The sequence below is a fragment of the Carcharodon carcharias genome, chromosome 2 (assembly GCF_017639515.1).
Source record: "Carcharodon carcharias isolate sCarCar2 chromosome 2, sCarCar2.pri, whole genome shotgun sequence".
Taxonomy (NCBI): domain Eukaryota; kingdom Metazoa; phylum Chordata; class Chondrichthyes; order Lamniformes; family Lamnidae; genus Carcharodon; species Carcharodon carcharias.
The window spans coordinates 80826851-80846317 of NC_054468.1; positions in this window are offsets into that span (position 1 = coordinate 80826851).

Genomic DNA, 19467 nt, shown 5'->3' on the forward strand with positions numbered 1-19467 from the left:
TAATTTGATATTTTGAGAAAAATTGTAAAATGTATTTCTGAGTAAAGAATGTAGTAATCTGATCTGAAATATACCTTTAAGATAAATGTTGTAATGTAAGATCACATGATCTTGATACCTAATAACAGAGCAGCACGGGCTACCTCTGTAGTCAGTAGTCTTGAGTTAGAGTCTGAAGTGTAAAAACAGAGCTTTGAGTTGTAAGCACACAAGTATAGCTGCTAAGTCCTTTTTGTAAATAAACAGAATATGTTTCTTCTAAGAATGGTATACTATTCTTCTCTGCCTTGGTACCAACTCAGTCACCTCAAAACAAGTATGCAGCCCCAATCCTTTAGCCCCATCCAGGGCACTAGATCCAAGAGTTATACAGTGGTATTCCATCAAAAAAGGACATCTTGATGAACCCAAAGGCCTTTTTCCCTTGATCCTAAAAATCCTTAAAATCTGTTTATGCAAATAAGGGCAAACATACAGATAACTACTGAACCCCATTTGAAGTTAAACATCTGCACTTGTTGTCCTGGGTAATGCAGTAATCCATACTGTGTTCACACTTGTATGAACATTGAAATTCAGTTAAGGTTGACTTTTGTGACTTGTCAATAGTATGAATGCCAGAAAAGTACACACCCAGGATCATTTCCAAAATGGTTTCCAATTGCTCATCTGATGGCATGGGAAAAAGAAATGAAAAAAATTGCTCAAAGAATGGTCAGAACTTTTCATCGAGGCAGTGGCCGGGCCTCGGTTGAGAGATTGTGGGGTGGTGGGGTAGCCCAGCTCCGCAGGGCTGGGAAACCATGATCTTATTTTATGACTGTCAAGTGACTCAGGTCATGGCTTCTGCCCCAATCTACGAGGATGTCCTGCCTCTGAGAGCTAGCAGCCAATCAGAGGACTGGCAGCTCTCCAATCCCAGCAATGCATCTGTGAGCAGTGGCTGCTGCTGGGACTTCAGCCAATTCCTAACGAGGAACAGCATGGAGGCCTGACTGCCAGGTAAATGGGGTGGTCAGGCAGGCTCTGGAAGGGTGGTGGGGCTGGTGGGGGCCACGGTTGGGAGGCTGGGGATGGGCAGGAAGAAGCAAGAATGGCGACCACTGCTGGGGAGGGGAGAGGGGTGGGTTCGCAGGCTTTATTGGGTACAGGAGGGAAATCCCCCTCACTGAGCCCAGACCGACACATGACGTGGAAACCCAGACTGATAAAATACCAGCAGCAGTGGGAGGGGGCCCTAAGTAGCCATTAATCGGCCCTGAGGGAGGGCTATAAAACTCTGACCAATAAGTTCCTTTCATTCAATGGCCCATCATGGATTTCAGTCCAGACAGATTTCTTTTCTACTATTAAATACAATTCATAGTATAGAGTGAGGATATTGGGCCCATTTTATCATAACACAGTTTCTGACTTCACTATCCCTGTCAAGGTGATTGACACACTTTTATGATTGACTGCCTGGTCAGATCTCACAGCCATCCCTGTGCATGGATTTTGTGCTGAAGAAGAAGGGGAAATCATTTTTGAAGGGGTTAACCTGTGCCAGTCTTGCATCCAGGTACCTGTTTATAAATAAATAAGCATTGCTGAGGCAAAGTCTCCCAGTCAGCATTGGCTTCTATATCACATTCCTCAGCCGTACTGATCCCAAAGGACATGGCTGAAGCATTTTCATATTCCCTTCTGTCATAATCAACTTCAGATTGGAATCCAGAATGACAGAAGAGACAGCACCTGCCAGCCAACTGCGTGCTGCCTTTAATAACCTTTCAGTGGAAGGGGCTTTTTTCACACTTTCAGATTCCTGTCACACTTTAAAGGGGATTGGTGTCCAGGAAAAATATATATCTATTTTGCAGGTAATTGTGCCGAGAGCGATACGGTAACTATGACACAAACGTGTACCTTTAGTCTTTTTGTTCAATTCTGCTTTCAAAGATCATTGCCTCTTCAACCAGCTCAAGGATCTTTTCAATTCATGCAATCCTTCTGGAGATCAGAGCAATATTAAAATTATATGCAAATTAAAAATTCTTTTTGGCAATTTTTTTGTACTGTCTGATCCTATCGGCAGGGTTTTCCACACCCGCCCGCTGCCGTGATCTCCCGGTCCTGCCGCAAGACAATGGACCCCTGGCTGGGGCGCCGCCTCGCCCACGGCGGGTCCCACCCGTTGCGGGGTCAAAAAATCCTGGCCTGTGACTTCAGTAATTTTTTAAAGTTAATTGCAGGTTTGTCAAAACAACGAGGTCGAAAAGTGGGTGATAGACTGGACAAAGGCAATCCGTGAAATGGTTACAGCACCAACTCGTAGGCGGCAATTTTCTCAACATCACCTAGCGGATACAAAATGCTGCAGATGCTGGAATCTGTAATAAAAACAGTCAATGGTGGAAATGCTCGGCAGATCCTGGTGAAAGGTTACACACTCAAAATGTTAACTGTTTCTCTCTCCATAGGTGCTGCTAGACATGCTGAGCATTTGTATTGTTTCCTATTTTTATCCTGCTGTTCTGTTATCACATTTATAACATACTCCAATTCAAGTCATGAAGAAGTTGTTGAAAACTGCTGGCAACTGCAATGATCCAAGGTGACCTGAGCCCAAATGACCTCATCATTGCTTCCAAGGCATAAAATACATTGGAGAACAGCTCACTTAGGGAGGTATGTACTATTAAATACAGTTTAGCTTTTAAAAAATCTCAATCAATATGGCCACTGAAAAGTCACAACAATTCATTCTTTCCATTGCTCTGCCTCCTGCCCAAGAAAGTATGAAGTATGCAAATGATTTAGAGAGATTCTTTTTATGATTGAGAATCTGGAACAGGGAATGTTTTACCTAGGCTTTTGTGTCAAAATCTACTGTAAAGTGGTTGTGCTGTTTTTTTTAAATCATTATTTATTCAACCACAGAAGCACAATAAACACAAGAAAGATTATTTAGATTGTGTCTTTCACAACCTCAGACTGTCTGAAGCACTTTAAGCCAATTGTTACAAGTTCACGCACCTTAATTTTGAAAATATGATTTTTCAACTTTCAATTAACAGGAACTTCTGCAATTTGAACTGAGACAGAGCAAACTGCAAAAAAATGCAAGGCCACATGCCAAGATGGAGGTAAGAACCCAACAAAACACCCTCAGGGAGTGTGAAGAGAGAGACATTTCCCATAATCCAGAGCCCATCGACACTCGTAACTATCTCATAAAGAGACATTAAAAATTTAAAGTACTGGATGTTAAAACAATGGCTGCACAAACAGACACATCCAAACCTCACCGAAATATGCAATGGGCGAAGTATTTCAAGGCAAGACTGCTAGCCTCTAGACAGAGATTGCAAGTGGAATCCAGAACATCTTCAACAGAGGAAACAAGCTGAGGGCTCTCTCCCTCTCTCTCTCTTTTGGAATAAGTATGTCACCCGGTTCAAGAAGCCAGCTCTATCTGAAACCTGCCACCGAACTGAGATCTTGTAATAATAGTAAAGTCCTTTACGCCTGATCGCTTCCAAGAAACCAGCTAACCTAAATTAGCCACACCATTTAAAATCTACATTCAAGGAGAATCAAAAAACAATTAACCATATAGTTTTAAACCTTTTATTGGATTCTAACTCCCCTTATTTCTGTTAAATGTGGGTGTGTGTATGTGTCAGTGGGTGGGGGGGTGGGGGTGCGGTGGTGGGGGCAGTGGGGAGGCTAATGATTGCATGACGGCCAAATGCTTGACATTGACCAGAATTTTTCCTTCAGCGTGCGGGCGCATGCCTGACACGCCCGAACATAATGTGACGTGTGATGACGTTGGGCATGCGTCCCGACATCATCGCGCACTTGCACAATATTTCATTCAGCAGGTGCGCACTGGAGCCGGCTACAAGCTCGCTGATAATTGAAAGGCCTCTTAAAGCCATTAACAAAATAATTAATTTGGAATTTACGCTGCCTGTCCAACCTAACAGTTGGCGGGCAGGCAAAAAGGCCAAGCGGCCTTTACATATCACATAAAAACTTTATTTTGAATTTAAAAACATATCCCATCTCGTGTGACACAGTCACATGAGGGGACATGTTTCATTAAATTTTTATTGACATTATTAATTTTTTTTTAAAAGCGCTTCAATCTTTCTGAGGCAGCTCCATGCCTCAGGGAGATTGAAGCGCACTGTCGCGCGCATGCTTGAACTGCGCACTAGGTCCGCTCTCCTTCCTCCCTCTGCCTGCATAGGTAGCGCTGAGCACTGCCACTCGTGATCCATGCAGGGCGGGTCTTAATTGGCCCACCCGCGTGAAATTGCGGAGCCGATCGTGGGTGGCGGTTGGCTTCCTGACCTCCCCCGCCCATTCCTGCCAAGCCCGCCCAACGAGGGAAAAATTCTGGCCACTGTGTTTTTGTTATTTTTCTCAGGTTTAGTGGTTCATAAATTTCCTGTTTCCTTCACTCAAGAAAATTTTATTCTATTGGCTCCTGTTGCTCACAGTTTAAATAGTTAAACACATTCTGATTTAGAAAAGGCATACCTTCATAAAAAAAACCTTAAACCTTTGATGTTTCCAGTTAGTTCACTCCTTCTCACCTGGTCATAATACAACGAAATACATTAATGGAAGTGCAGTCATCATTGCTCTTTTAGTTTGGCTCGGATTTAGTTTACAGTTTGCTGCATGCACTTTTGATCAATGGGGGTCTTCCGATTATGTGTGCCAGAGGTGCAATTGCCATTTTATGTTTTTTTCATGTTTTACATGAAAACTGACAGAACCAAGTTCTTCCTCACCGCTCTCTCTCTCTCTCTCACCCTCTCCACGGTTTCTAAATTGTCAGTTTGCTTGTCTGACATCCAGTATTGCAGGACCAAAAATTTTCTCCAACTAAATATTGGGAAGGCTAAAGCCAATGTTTTCAGCCCTCATTGCAATCTTCATTCCTTTGCCAGTGACTCCATCTATTCTTTGCCAACTTTTTCAGGCTGAAGCAGATTATTTGCATGCCACCTTGGTAACATATTTAATTTCAAGATTAACTTCCAACCACATAATTGTCCCTAAGACTGTCTACTTCCACCTCGGTAACATCACTAATCTGTTCCTGCCTCAACTCATCTGATGCTGAAAACTTTATCCATGCCTTTGTTACCTCAAGACTTGACAATTCTAATGTCCTCCAATTCAGCCTCCCAAATTCTATCTCCTTGAGGTAAACTTGAGGTAATTGAAAGCTTTGCTGGCCGTATTTTAACTTGCACAAAGTCCCCTTCACCCATCACACCTGCGTTCACTGAGCTATATTGGCTCTCGGTTAAGTAACTTTAAAATTCAAATATCAGATGTTTTCAGATATTTATGGCCTTGCTCCTACCCATCTCTGTAATTTCCTCTAGCCCTCCAGTCCTGCCCTCTTGCACATCCCCAATTTTACTCACTCCACCATTGGTTTGTGGCTAGGCCCTCAGTTCTGAAATTCCCTCCATGAACCTCTTCTCTTCTCTACCCCTCTTTCTTCCTTTAAGACACTCCTCAGAACCCATCTCTTTGATCAAGCTTTTGGTCATCTGCACCAGTATCTCCATTTATGGCTCAGTGTTAAATTTTGTTTGATAGCCCACACCTCCATTGAAAGTCTGTGGACTATTTTAGCACATTAAAGACACAATATTAATTCTAATTGTTGTAATGTAAGAAATGCAGCAGTAAAATTTCCATACAGCTAGGTCTCACAAAAGACAACGTGATAATGACCAGATAATCTTTTTAAAGTTATGTTAGTTGGGCAACAAATATTGGTCAGGTCACTAGGGAAAACTCTTCTGCTCTAGTGTCACAAAATGCTTTACATACACATGGGAAGGCAGGAAGAGCTGTTGTTTAACATTCATTCTAACAAGGCAGCACTCCCTCAGCACCATATTGGATTTGTGCTCAAGTCTCTCGCGTGGTCTAAATTTACAACCTCCTGGCTCAGAGGCAACACTACTACCACCACATATCCAAGGCTTATGTCATGCAAAACATAACATTGGTGTTATTGGCGTGAGAGAGAGGGACACAGAGAGAGAGAGAGAGAGAGAGAGAGAGAAAGAGTGAGACAGAAGACAGAACCTGCAAAGAGAAATATTGCCGACAACTGATTTTCCACTCAATGCTACACTTTTCAGAATGAATTGCATAGAGATAATAGATGGATGGTAATGACATACAATGTCGTAGTTTAAATGATAGAATAAATCAAGAAAGCCAAGCTTGAGTAATTTACAAAGATCAGCGGAACTGAGTTTGAATTACAGCTACAGATTAATTGGTTATTTTTGTGATACACACAAACTCCTGTGGGAATATTTTGCACAGAACATAATAAAGACAATGTGGTGAAAAGGCAATGGTAATGGCAGAGGATCTGAAAGCATACTGCATCAAATGAAATGCAGCTACACCTCACTCAGTAATAATGAATATAATCAAAGCTACATTCAAAATAAATCCATAGATGTGCGGTTTTCCACTTACAATGGCCCTGTTCAGAGTGGTTTTCAGTATAAATACAGGATTAATGCTAACTTGACTGAAGCAAACCTGAACAAGAAAGAGATCTACCTTTGTGTTCATGAGAAGAAAGATGCAGGTGAGAATTTGCATGGAAAAAATGGAACCAATTAGTAGCCAACTAACTACTGTTAGTAGCCAATTTGACTTAATGGGTACCAATGTCTTCTGCTTCACGTCTGCAAATACAGATGCTAAAAATTGCCAGAAAGTGTGCAGACTTGAACAACTACAGCTTGCATTTCATAGTGTCTTAAATGTAGTTAAACATCCTAAGGTGCTTCACTGGAGCATAATCTGACAAAAATTTGACACCGAACTCCATAAAGTGATATTCAGACAGGTGAACAAAAGCTTAGGTTTCAAGGAGAGGTAGAGATGCAAAAAGGCAGGGAAATCAATACCTTTGGGCAGAGACAGCTATAGACAGGGGCTGCTAATGGTGGAGCAATGAAAATCAGGATGCATGAGAGGGCAGAATTAAAGAAAGAAAGGGTTCTTGGAGGGTTGTAGTTCTGGAGGAGGTTTACAGAAAGAAAGAGGTAAGAGGCCATATACGACATAAACAGACCAATCATATGTCATGGATTGGTAAAACAATATAATGTGGTTCTTTATTTGAAGATAAGACTATATAAAAAGTGTTAACTAGGGATCATGCAGACCTGAAACTTTTAACTCTGTTTCTCTCTCCACAGATGCTGCTAGACCTGCTGAGTTTTTCCAGCATTTTCTATTTTTATTTCACATTTCCAGCATCTGCAGTATTTTGCTTTTATATTCAGCTCTTACTATCTGCTGGGGTGGACTGAACAAGCCACGGGGCTAATACATCACATCCTGTCGAGGTGGTAATGATTGACAACAGTTTAAGGTACATGCGCATAATATCAATCATAGCAAAACATAGGGCTTTCCAGATTTGCAAAATTGCTAGAATATTCTCTGCAATGTCGTCTTTCCCAGGATATTCTCCCTGCCTCGCCTACATTCTACAACCCAACCCCTCCAACCCCCGCACTGTAGTTTCAGTTTATTTTGGTGAAGCTAATTGTCCCCTATTTTATTTGACAAGAATTATAAATCTAACAAAATGCAAGATCTCCACTGTTAATGTCATCATTCAGGCATCTTTTGCTATACTGTTTCATACTTTCCTTAGCTTCCCCATTCTGATTTATGGGCCACGTTTCGGTCAGATGCTGAATGAACATTCAGTTTATTTTTAGGTTTTTTAAAAATTTATTCTGGATTATAGTGTTGGATATGGTCTTGAGCATCTGGTTCTGATAGAAAAAAATGTTAAATCTCTATGTACTTTGTGTTTCTTTTTAAGTAGGGGTGTCATGGCAAGGAAACCCAACATTCACGTAATCAGGTCAGGCGTAGTCTGATCTAGGAGAAAAACCATCATTTCAGGTCATCACGTCATGCACAGCTGGTGCACACAAGTAGCAGCTATAGACAGTTCATTAAAATTATAAGCCAAGTGATGTAAAAAACTGGATTTGTGAAGGGCGAAAATACATCAGAAGAACATCATAAGAAACTGGAACGTAAAAGTCTCAAACAATACTTTTGGAATTAGCAAATAAATCTGACACAAATATAAACAGTTACCAAATAAATGTTTTCTATTGAAGTGAGTAGGCATTCAGTAAATCTCAGCCCTTTAGCTCCCCCGACTGGATAAATCCAGTGTGACAGAGAAGCCATGTGAGCCTGGAAAATGGCAGCTTTTTTCCAGGTCAGTTGTGAATTAGGCCAAATAACAATTATCTTCCAGCGATGGGGAAAGAATAGTTAGGCAAATCTCAACAAGCACTTTCTCTCGCCTTGACTGCTCTTCCGTTAATTCTTCTGTGTGGTCCACTTCCAGAACATCATCCTATCATGATTTGGTTCCTATTTTTCCTGATTGAATACCTGGTTCACCTTTGCTGGGGCATTTCTTGCGATGGCGTCTTCTCCCATTCGCTAGCTCTGATGTGCGCTGGTCTACATCTCTGGTCCCCTGATAATCTTTACTTACATTTTACCCCTGAGTGACATTATTTTCAGGCATCACAGATAATCAACACCCTGTTTTAGTTTACTGTCACCCCTCTCAGTTCCATAACTTGTATTATCCAACAGCAAATCAGAGATTAGCAAGAACTTTCTCCAGTTGAGTGTTGGCCAATTGAATTGATTTAGGCCCCCATCAGAATTTTGTACCCTGTGCCAGACTTCACATTCCCTTCCTGGCCTAGCTTCGGGCTGGCCACAAATGAGGTGCAAACTCAAGTGTTTTGTTTTACCAGCTGACTTTCAAATTTCATATCTAATCTACCACCAAGACCATCTTTCAATTTTGGAACATTGCCAATATCTGCTCCTACTTTACCATTGAAAAATCATCATCAGTGCCTTAGCCACCTCCAGGCTCAGCTTCTGAAGCCTCTTTGTCTGCCTCTACAAACTGCAGTTCATCTGGACCACTGACACACATATCTTCTCTCATTAAGTTCAGCTCACATATCCCACTCTTGCTAACATCAGTGGCTTCCTTTTCCCACAGCACATTTATCCTCAAATCTGTGCTCTTGTTTATAGATCCCTTCATTGTCAATTACTGCAACCTTCTCTAACCCTGCGGCCCCGCACACACTTTTTGACTTTGTCATATTGGCATTCTGAGCATTACCATTATCGTCAACTCCATCACCAGTGGAAAAACATTGGGCCACTACTGCCCAACACTTTGGAAAACCCTGCACTCTGATGCATCTTTTCCAACTTTCAAAGCCTCCTCAAAACCTTCTTTTTGCCTGGCTCCATTAATTGCCTTAAAAGCTGCTGCTTGTTGCCTCAAGCCCTTGTGGTAAAGAATTGAGGGACATTCTGCTAAATAAAAGATATTACCCAAGTTAAAGTTGTCCTTTTATCTCAAATTGGTTCATGAATATTCAGGCTTGAAAGTCGTTAGATTTTTTCTCCCTATATTTGGGGGACTCTGTCCTGCATCTTTCACTCTGGATGGTGAAAGGGCAACAACACACCAGGATAACAAGAAAAAGATGACATTATATCTTACTAAAGAACTTCTGGTCGGAACAGTTTGAGAGCACCAGGCCTCAAGGGGCTGAAGTATTAAATTATAAGGACATTAGGCTTATATTCCCATGAAGAGGACTAAGGCTGATTTAATTGAAGTGATTAAGATGATTAAATGATTTGATAGGGCAGGTAAAGAAAAACATTTCATTTGGTGGGGAAGTCCAAGACAGCATTGGTTTATCACTTTAATATCAGAATGAGACTGATCAGAGGAGATGTCAGAAAATACATCCTAGCACAAAGGATATTGGAAATCTGGAAATCTCTCCCTCAAAAAGCTGTTGAGGCCAGGTCAATTTAAAATTTGAAAATTGAGAGATTTGTGCCAGGCATTGTTATTAAGAATTATGAAAACAAAGTGGGTAGATGGAGTTAAAATACAAATCTGCCATGATCAAATTAAATAGAGGAGCAGGCAGAATGGGCTGAAGGGTGTACTTCTATTTTCTTAAACACTGTCATGAATGGGAGGTTTTATAGGGTCATTATGTTTTAAAATGTCTCTCTTAATTTAAAGTCAAACAGAAGGTCCAAAATGGTGGAATCACATTGAAACCTGCCCTGAGGTGGGCCCTCGTGATTTGGTTGCCATGGCACAGAGGGCCAGGTCGAAACCTATAGATACTCAAGTGCCAGTTTTCACACTTTGATGCAAAAGAGGGGCAGCTGGTCTTGCTGGACACAGACTCTAAAACTCAGACAAACAGAGCAACCTGCAGAGGAACCACGAAAACAGCTGCTGCCGTGTCAAGCCAAGGAAAAGGTTGTTTTTCTTTGTGATGACCACCAAGCAGGATGCTGGTGAGAATGGATTCTCTGTTTAAAGTGACAGGATTTGTAGGGATTTAAAGACCAGGAAGTTGCCAGTGGGTGCCTTGCCGCTGGAAATCAGTTTGATGAAACTCAGAAGATTGAATCAAGGGACTTTCAAAAGAATACTGGAAGACTGCCCTGCCATGGCAGAAAGGGAGCCTACTAAAACACCAGGAGGGATTTGGATCTTATCTACAAGGCTACATATTTGGTGAGAGTGTGACATAATACATAAGTGTGGTATGGGGTTTTGGGTTTGTTACTTAGTTAATGGGGAAAGTACTTTCTCTATAGTTTAATGTATTAGTTGCCTACTAAGTAATATTTAGTCAGTGTTTATTTTAGTTTGTTTGGTACAGAAAAAATCTTAAAATGTGAAATCTTGTGTTATTCTTTTCGTTGGCTGATAGGAAATGCATATCTCTTTTTAAAAGTTATCACTCTCTGCGAGGATCATAACATGAGCAACTGACAAAAGCCCTGTGTGCACTGAAATTTCTAATTTGGCAGTTTTTGATTGCATCCCAATGCAGAGTGCACTGATGTGATCTGTTCTTCTTCATGCCCTTTAAACATCCCAGCTTTAAAATTCATTTGTTGATCTAACACCTTATTCTCTCCACAGTACCTACAGAGTGCCAGCTTTCCTCACTTAAAGTGTGATAAATGTTGGGATTTAATCTACTAAAAAAGATAATGAAGATGAAAGCAGTGGGGTTAAATGTAATTAGACAGCATCGTGGGAAAGTTAATGCCCTAGATAGATAAACTTCAGTGAGCCAAATAGTCATTCGCATCTCAGCTTTTCTTGTGTTCCTGACTATATTTCTGTACAGGGAATTTACACATCATAAATTAGCAATTCCTGTAGCTATGCAAGCACTTTAAACATAATATCCAATTCTCAATGGAACAAAGAATGCAGGCTTTAATCCAAAACATGCACAGTGATTACCATTTGGCCAATACAGAATGTTGTATGATGTTTCATTTATCTGCAACCCATTGTAATGTAAAGTTGATCGGCAGGGCAAGGATTAATGTTGGACTGGAGAATAGCACCACTCATAGTATGATGTATAGAGTCACATGGTAATTGACTCAGAGAGAACAATCTGGAGAGGACAGTCTGGAAGCAGCCTACTTTCATGGAACAGTGCCATGCATGACAATAACCTGGGATCTGTAAATAGTTAAAGATTAACAATAAATAGTTCATGTTTAATTATGCAAGCCTTAAGATCTCATTATTGACAAATTTAAAGAACCCATACCACAACATTGTTGGCAGCAGTTGTCACTTTTAAAAGATACCACATCAGTGGTGAAATGAAAGGTGGGATTTTAAACGATAAACACAGAACAGTATCCCAAGGTATGAGAAGCTAAAAGCAGCTAAAGCCAGAATAGAGACACATACGCTTAAGAAGAAAAATTAAAGAAACAGTTGAAGAAGCTTCGTTACAGACCTAGAAGTTGGGGAATCCACCAGATTGAGTGGAAGTCTATTGCAAGACCCCTGAGTGACACCAAGTAAAAAATAAAAACCTGGACAGATCACAAAGACAGGTGAGCAAAAATACAAAAACTTGCAAGATCCTGAGTAACACATAGTGAAGAATACAGGTCAGTTCATGAGGTGGTGCGCAAAACTACAAAAATCGCAAGGCCATAAGTAACAGAGTCAAACGACCTGGTCGGTTTATGTGACGGTAAGAAAAGTTATAAAAAAGAAGTTGTACATACATTATAGAATTGGTGGCGGCCCCAGGGCTCAGTAGAATGCAGCAGTGATGGCCATGCTGCACTGAAGTTAAAAAAAAGTTAAATAGGATCAGCTAGCAGAGTAAAGACAGAAACCTGTAGAGCATGGTTAAAATATAAAAGGAAAAATCCTGCTGAGTTTAAGAGAAAGGGGACCCTTTTCAGTTGGGTCCCTGACTGCTGTTTTAAAAGTTCTTGGGGAGGTTAAAATAAAAGTTAAAAAGACAGTGAGAGCAGTGCAAAAATTGCAGAGCACAGTTAAAAAGAGGGAGAAAAGTCCCTGCAGAATCACTGCTGTTCTGAAGCATTTTTTTAAAAAAAACATCAAGTAGAGCAAATGAAAAGAAGCATTGTTGCTTTATGTTAAAAAAAAACACCCGCCGAAACACCCAAAGCGCTAAATTCAAAGGACCAGCAGAGATTTAAGGAAACGAAAGAATTGCCCAGAAAGGAGTTGCTGCAGTTCAGAACATTCAAAAAGTTTGAAAGCAGGCTGCCCACGATTGCCGGGGAGCCAGCCAAGATCATAAAAGGGCGGGAAACTCACAACAAAGAAAACTGACAACTGCAGCCAGCCTGATGTGAAAAAATGGTTATTGCACTCAGTCTTAAAGGGCAACATTTAAAGCAGTAACTACAAGAAAAAACAAACAGCCATGGACAGAAAAATAGAAGATCCAGACATAGTTTGAATAAGGAAATGGCTAAACCAGGCACAAGAGTGGTCTAGTGCACCCCCAATAAAGCGCTGAAGGCTACAAAGACCCCAGAGAGAAGGCAACAAGTGACCACAAAGAGAGGGCAACTCCTAATAAAGTACTAAGGGCAGCAAGAGAGCCCAAAGAGAGGGCAACTCCCAATAATGTACCGAGGCAACAAGGGACCCCAGAGAGAGGGTAACAAAAGAACCCAGAGCAAGGGAGACAATATTCAAGTAAACCACAAGATGCTTGCAGACCATGCCAGTGCAATCAGATACATGAGCTGAAGAGTTTAGCACAGAAGAAAGAGATGGCTGAGAAGCAGCTGAAAGGCTCAATTCTTGAAAATGCTGGCAGTACCCAAATTGTAACAGCACATGGCAGTGCAGAGTGTGCAGATGGCTACGAATGAAGGAAAGCTATCTGAGGTAACTCAAAAGAAGCAAAATGTGCAGAAAGTAAATAAACCTGAACTAGAAGATTTGAAAAGCAAGATTCAAGCTGAGTCAATGAGACGATGCACTGACACCCAGAGTGAGTTGGCAAGAGGTCAACAAAGAAATAAACAGTTGAAAGAACAGTTGATTGTCCTTCAAGATCATATACAAAAGGAATGTGTGACCACTCAGCATCATGAAGAAATGTCTTAAAGAGCAGAATGGAAGCACAGAAGAAGAAACTGGAGGGCACTCTGCAGGAAAACTCGATGAAGCAAGCGAGCTTCGCAAAGAATAGGAAAACCTATTGAAAGACCTTCACATGTTATAAGAATCCCTCAGGTCAAAGTTTATTCTTCTGGAACATTCCAAAGAGGAGCAAAATGAATTTAACGTCACCCTGAACAAACTGAAGAACTAGTTGGCAGGGCATACTCAGCAATGTTCTATTCTCCAGGAGGAAGCCAAGAACTATAAGAAACAGACTGAAGAGCTGAAGAAACATTTGAATGCAAAAGAGGAAGCACTGAAAGGAAAAGCCATAGAACTTTCCAAACTGCGAGCAGATAATGAAGCTATGAATAGTTCAATTACAGAACTGAAACAGGTTAAAACTTCACCAGAGACAGACCTGGCCAACTACAATGAAAGACAAGGACAAAGTTATGTTGCAGACAGAGAAAGAAACAACAGAAATGTGATCAAAAAACATAAGTCCAGCACTGAAGCGCAAGGCACTAGAAGAAGAAAAAGCCGAGCTGAATGAAAAGATTCATTAGCGTGCAAAAGGATTTTAAAACAAAACAGTAAACAAGTGTTTGGCTGGAATTGTGAAACAAGTGGAAACGAAGATTCCATTTGCATAACATCTACGTCCAGCAAGAACATGGCAGACACCATGGAAAAAGAAAATTTGAGACCACTCTAGGAATGAGCTAAGTGCACATTCCCCTCGGAAGGAACAGGACAAACCCACAGTGCCCAAAAAAAAAAAAAAGCAGCCAAATTGTTAATAAAGAGAAATGCAACTCAAAGGAGTGTAAAAAGCGAATCAAATGGAGATAACCAAGTTCCAGAAACACAGAGTGCTACTACCATTCCTCCAAACGTGACAGAACAAGATGTGAAAGAGCTGTCAAGCCTCAAGACAATCTGAATTTGTAAAGTCAGAGACTCGAGGCAGGGGAGAAGGGATAGCAAGTGAAGATTGGAGTGTAATACTCCATTGAAAAGGAAAGTTTTCCTTGTAGAAGAAAGGGGATGTTGTATGTGCCTGCATCCCATTATAATGTAAAGGTGCTCGGTAGGGCAAAGGTTAACGTGGAATCAGAGAATAGCACCACCCATGGTATGATGTATAGAGCTGCATAGTAATCAACTCAGAGAGCAATCCAGAGAGAACCCTCTGGAAGTAGCCTACCTGCATGGAACAGCACAATGCATGACAATATATGGGACCTGTAAATAGGAATATATAAACAAAGGAACAGGTGAAGGTCATTCAGCCTAATGAGCCTGCTCCTCTATTCAATACAGTCATGACTATTTGAAAACTTCAATGCCTTTTACCCACACTATCCCCATAACCTTTATGTTATTGTTAACCAGAAATCTATCAATCTCTACCTTAAACATACTCAATAACTGAGCTTCCACTGAGCTCTGGGGTAGAGAATTCCAAAGAATAAAGAAATTTCTCCTTATTTCGATGCTAAGTGGCTTCCCCCTTATTTTGAAATTGTGACACTGGTTCTAGATTCCCCAACCAGGGGAGACATCTTACCTGCATCTAGCCTGTCTATTCCTTTAAGTATTTTGTAGGTTTCAATGAGATCACCTCTCATTCTTCGAAACTCTAGAGAATACGGGCCCAGTTTCCCCAATCTCGCTTCATAAGGCAGTCCCACCATCCCCAGAACAAGTCTGGTGACCTTCATTGCACTCCCTCTATGATAGTAATATATTTTCTGAGGTAAGCGGACCACAACTGCACACAGTATTCCAGGTGCAGTCTAACTAAGCTTCTGTACAATTGAAGCAGGACTTCACTACTCCTGTACTCAAATCCTCTTGCGATAAAGGCTAACATTTCATTAACCTTCCTAATAGCCTGCTACACCTGCATGTTAGGAAAAGAAGGAAAGGAGGCGGGGTGGCAATATTGGTTAAGTAGAGCATTGCAGTGCTGGAGAAAGGTGATGTCCCAGAGGGCTCAAGGTCAGAATCAATTTGGCGAGAGCTGAGGAACAAAATGGGTGCAATTACATTGCTCGGTGTAGTCTATAGACCGCCAACTAGTGAGAAGGATGTAGAAGAACAAACCTGCAGGGAAATTACAGAGAGATGCAGGCATTATAGAGTAGTTATAATGGGGGACTTTAATTACCTGAATGTAGACTGGGACAGTGGTAGTGTAAAGGGCAGAGAGGGGCAAAGGTTCCTAGATTGTGTTCAGGAGAATTTTCTACAGCAGCCTGTATCCAATCCAAGAAGGAAAGATGTACTGTTGGACCTGGGTCTTGGAAATGAGATGGGCTAAGCAGATCAAGTGTCAGTGGGGGAGGATTTAGGAATCAATGATCATTGTATTGTATGTTTTAGGATGATGATAGAAAAGGACAATAGGCAATCCAGAGTAAAAATAGTTAACTAGACAAGAGCTGATTTCAATGAGGCAAGAACGGAGCTGGGCCAAATAGACTGGAACAAAAAGATTAGGAGGAAAAACTGTAGCTGAACAATGGGCTGCCTTCAAAAAAGAATTGGTTCGAGCAATATTCAAGGTATATTCTATTGAAAGGGAAAGATAGGACAAACAAATCTCGAGCTTCCTGGATGAAAAAGAAGATTGAAATTAAGATAAAGAAGAAAAAAGGTGTCAGGTAAAAAATGAAATTGAGAACCAAGAGGAATACGGAAGGTCCAGAAGGAGGTGAAAAAGCATATTAGAGGAGCGAAGAGGGATAACAAGAAAAGAATGGCAGCCAACATAAAGGGGAATCCCAAAATCTTCTATAGACATGTAAAAAATGTGATAAAATAAGGAGTAGGGGTGATTAGGGACCTAAAAGGGAATTTACACTTGGACGAAAGGGCTATCACTGAGGTATTAAATGAATTCTTTGCATCCATCTTTGCCAAGGAGGTAGATGCTACCCAAGCCATGGTGACAGATGAGACTCTGTCACTAGAAGGGGTCAAAATTGATAAGGAGGAAGCATTGAATAGACCATCGGTACTTAAAATTGACAAGGCACCGGGACCGGATGAGATGCATTCAAGGATATTGAAAGAAGTGAGAGTGGAAATTGCAGGGGAACTGGCCATAATGTTTGAGTCTTCCCTAGACTCAGGATGGTGCCAGAGGACTGGAGAATTGCAAACATTACACCCTTGTTCAAAAAAGGCTGCAAGGATAAGTCCAGCAACTCCAGGCCAGTCAGTTTAACTTCAATGATGGGCAAGGTTCTAGAAACAATTATTCAGGATAGAATTAGTAGTCACATGGAAAAATATGGGTTGATAAGGAAGAGCGAGCATGGATTTCTAAAGGGGAAATCATGTTTAACGCACTTGCTGGAATTTTTTGAAGAGGTAACAGAAAAGGTCAATGAGGGTAATGCTGTTGATGTGGTGTACATGGACTTTGAAAAGGCATTTGACACAATACCACACAACCGACTTATGAGAAAAGTTATTGCTCATGGAAAAAAAGGGACAGTAACAACGTTGATACAAAATTGGCTGAAAAATAAGAAGCAGAGGGTAATGGTCAATGGATATTTTTTGGCTGGAGGAAGGTTTGTAGTGGTGTTCCCCAAGGGTTGGTCTTGGGACCCGTGCTGTTCCTGATATATATTAATGATATAGATCTTGGTGTGCAGGGGACAATTTCAAAGTTTGTGGATGATATGAGGTTTGGGAGTGTTGGGAACTGTGAGGAGGATGATGTGAAGCTTCAAGAGGACATAGACAAGTTGGTGGAGTGGGCAGATGAAGTTCAATGAGGAGAAATGTGAGGTGATACATTTTGGTAGGAAGAACATGGAGGGACAATATAAAAAAGGGGTACAATTCTTAAGGGTGTGCAGGAGCAGAGGGATGTGGCTGTATATGTGCGTACAAGAGCATGGAGATTATGCTGAATTTATATAAGACACTCATTAGATCTCAGCTGGTCACCATATTATAGGAAGGATGTGAACACATTGGAGAGAGTGCAGAAGAGGTTTACAAGAATGGTTCCAGGGATGAGAAACTTCAGCTATGAGGATAGATTGGAGAGGTTGGGACTGTTCTCCTTGGAGAAAAGAAGGACAAGAGGAGATTTAATAGACTTGTTCAATATCATGAGGGAGCTGGACAGAGTAGATAGGAAGAAGCTGTTCCCACTCGTAAAAGGATCAAGAACAAGAGGGCACAGATTTAAAGTGTTTTGCAAAAAAAGCAAGTGTGACACAGAAAAAACTTCTTCACACAACGAGTGGTTCGGGTCTGTAATGCACTGTCTGGAAGTGCGGTGGAGGCAGGTTCAAACGAGGCATTCAAGAGGGCATTAGATGGTTATTTGAATAGAAACAATGTGCAAGGGTACGGGGAAAAGGCAGGGCAATGGCACTAGGTCGTAATGCTCACTTAGAGAGCCAGATGGGCTGAATGGCCTCTTTCTGTACTGTTAAGATTCTGTGATTCTGTGATATGTTAGCTTTCAGTGACTTATGGACAAGAACACCCAGGTCCCTTTGTAGATCTACACTTTCTAATCTCTTACCATTTAGGAAATACTCTGCACATCTGTTCCTTCTACCACAGTGGATAATCTCACATTTTTCTACATTATATTCCATCTGCCATGTTCTTGCCCACTCACTAAGTCAGTCTAAATCCCCCTGTGGCCACTTTACATCTTCCTCACAACATATATTCCCGCCTAGCTTTGTATCATCTGCGAAATTGGAAATATTACATTTGGTCCCCACATCCAAATCATTGATACATATTGTGAACAGTTGGGCCCAAGTACTGATCCTTGTGGTAGCCCACTAGTCACAGCCTGTCAATGCAAGAATGACCTGTTTATTCCTACTCTCTGTTCCCTGCCTGTTAGCCAATCCTTAATCCATGCCAGTATATTGCCTCCTATCCCAGGTGCTTTTATTTTGCTAATCAACCTTCTGTAGGGGACTTTATTAAAAGCCTTCTGAAAATCCAAGTATACTGAGTCCATTGACTCTCCTTTATCAGTTTTGTTAACAACATCCTCAAAAAACTCCAATAAGATCATCAAACATGATTTTCTATTTGCAAATCCATGCTATGTCCAATCAGATCATGATTACCCAAGTATCCATTTATCACATCCTTTGTAATAGATTCTAGCATTTTCCCTATTACTGATGTAAGGCTAACATGTCTGTAGTTCCCTGTTATCTCTCTCCCTCCCTTCTTAAATAGTGGGGTGACATTTGCTACCTTCCAATCTTCAGGAACCATTCCAGAAGCTATAGAATTTTGGAAAATGATCACCAATGCATCCACTATCTCTGTAGCAACCTCTTTCAACACTCCGCGATGCAGAATATCAGGTTCTGGAGACTTATCAACTTTCAGTCCCATTAATTTCTCCAATACAACCTTCTTACTTAAACTAATTCCCTTCAACTCCTCATTCTTCCTAGTACCTCGGATCTCTAAATCTGGGAGATTTCCTGTATCTTCCTCAGTGAAAACAGATGCAAAATAATTATTTAGTTTCTCTGCCATTTCTTTATTCGCCATTATGAATTCTCCTGACTCTGCCTGCGATGGACACACATTTGTCTTAGCCAAATGCTAACTTTTTACATTCCTATGGAAGCTTCTACAGTTTGTTTTTATATTTTTTGCTAGATTATATTCATATTCTATCTTTCCTTTCTTTATGCGTTTCTTGGTTTTCCTTTGCTATATTCTAAAAACCTCCCAATCCTCAGGTTTACTGTTACTTCTGGTAACCTTATAAGCCTTTTCTTATAATCTTATACAATCCTTAACTTCCTTTGTCAGCCACAGTTTTTTATGTTTTTGCATTTTGAAGGAACGTATCATACCCATTTGCCACT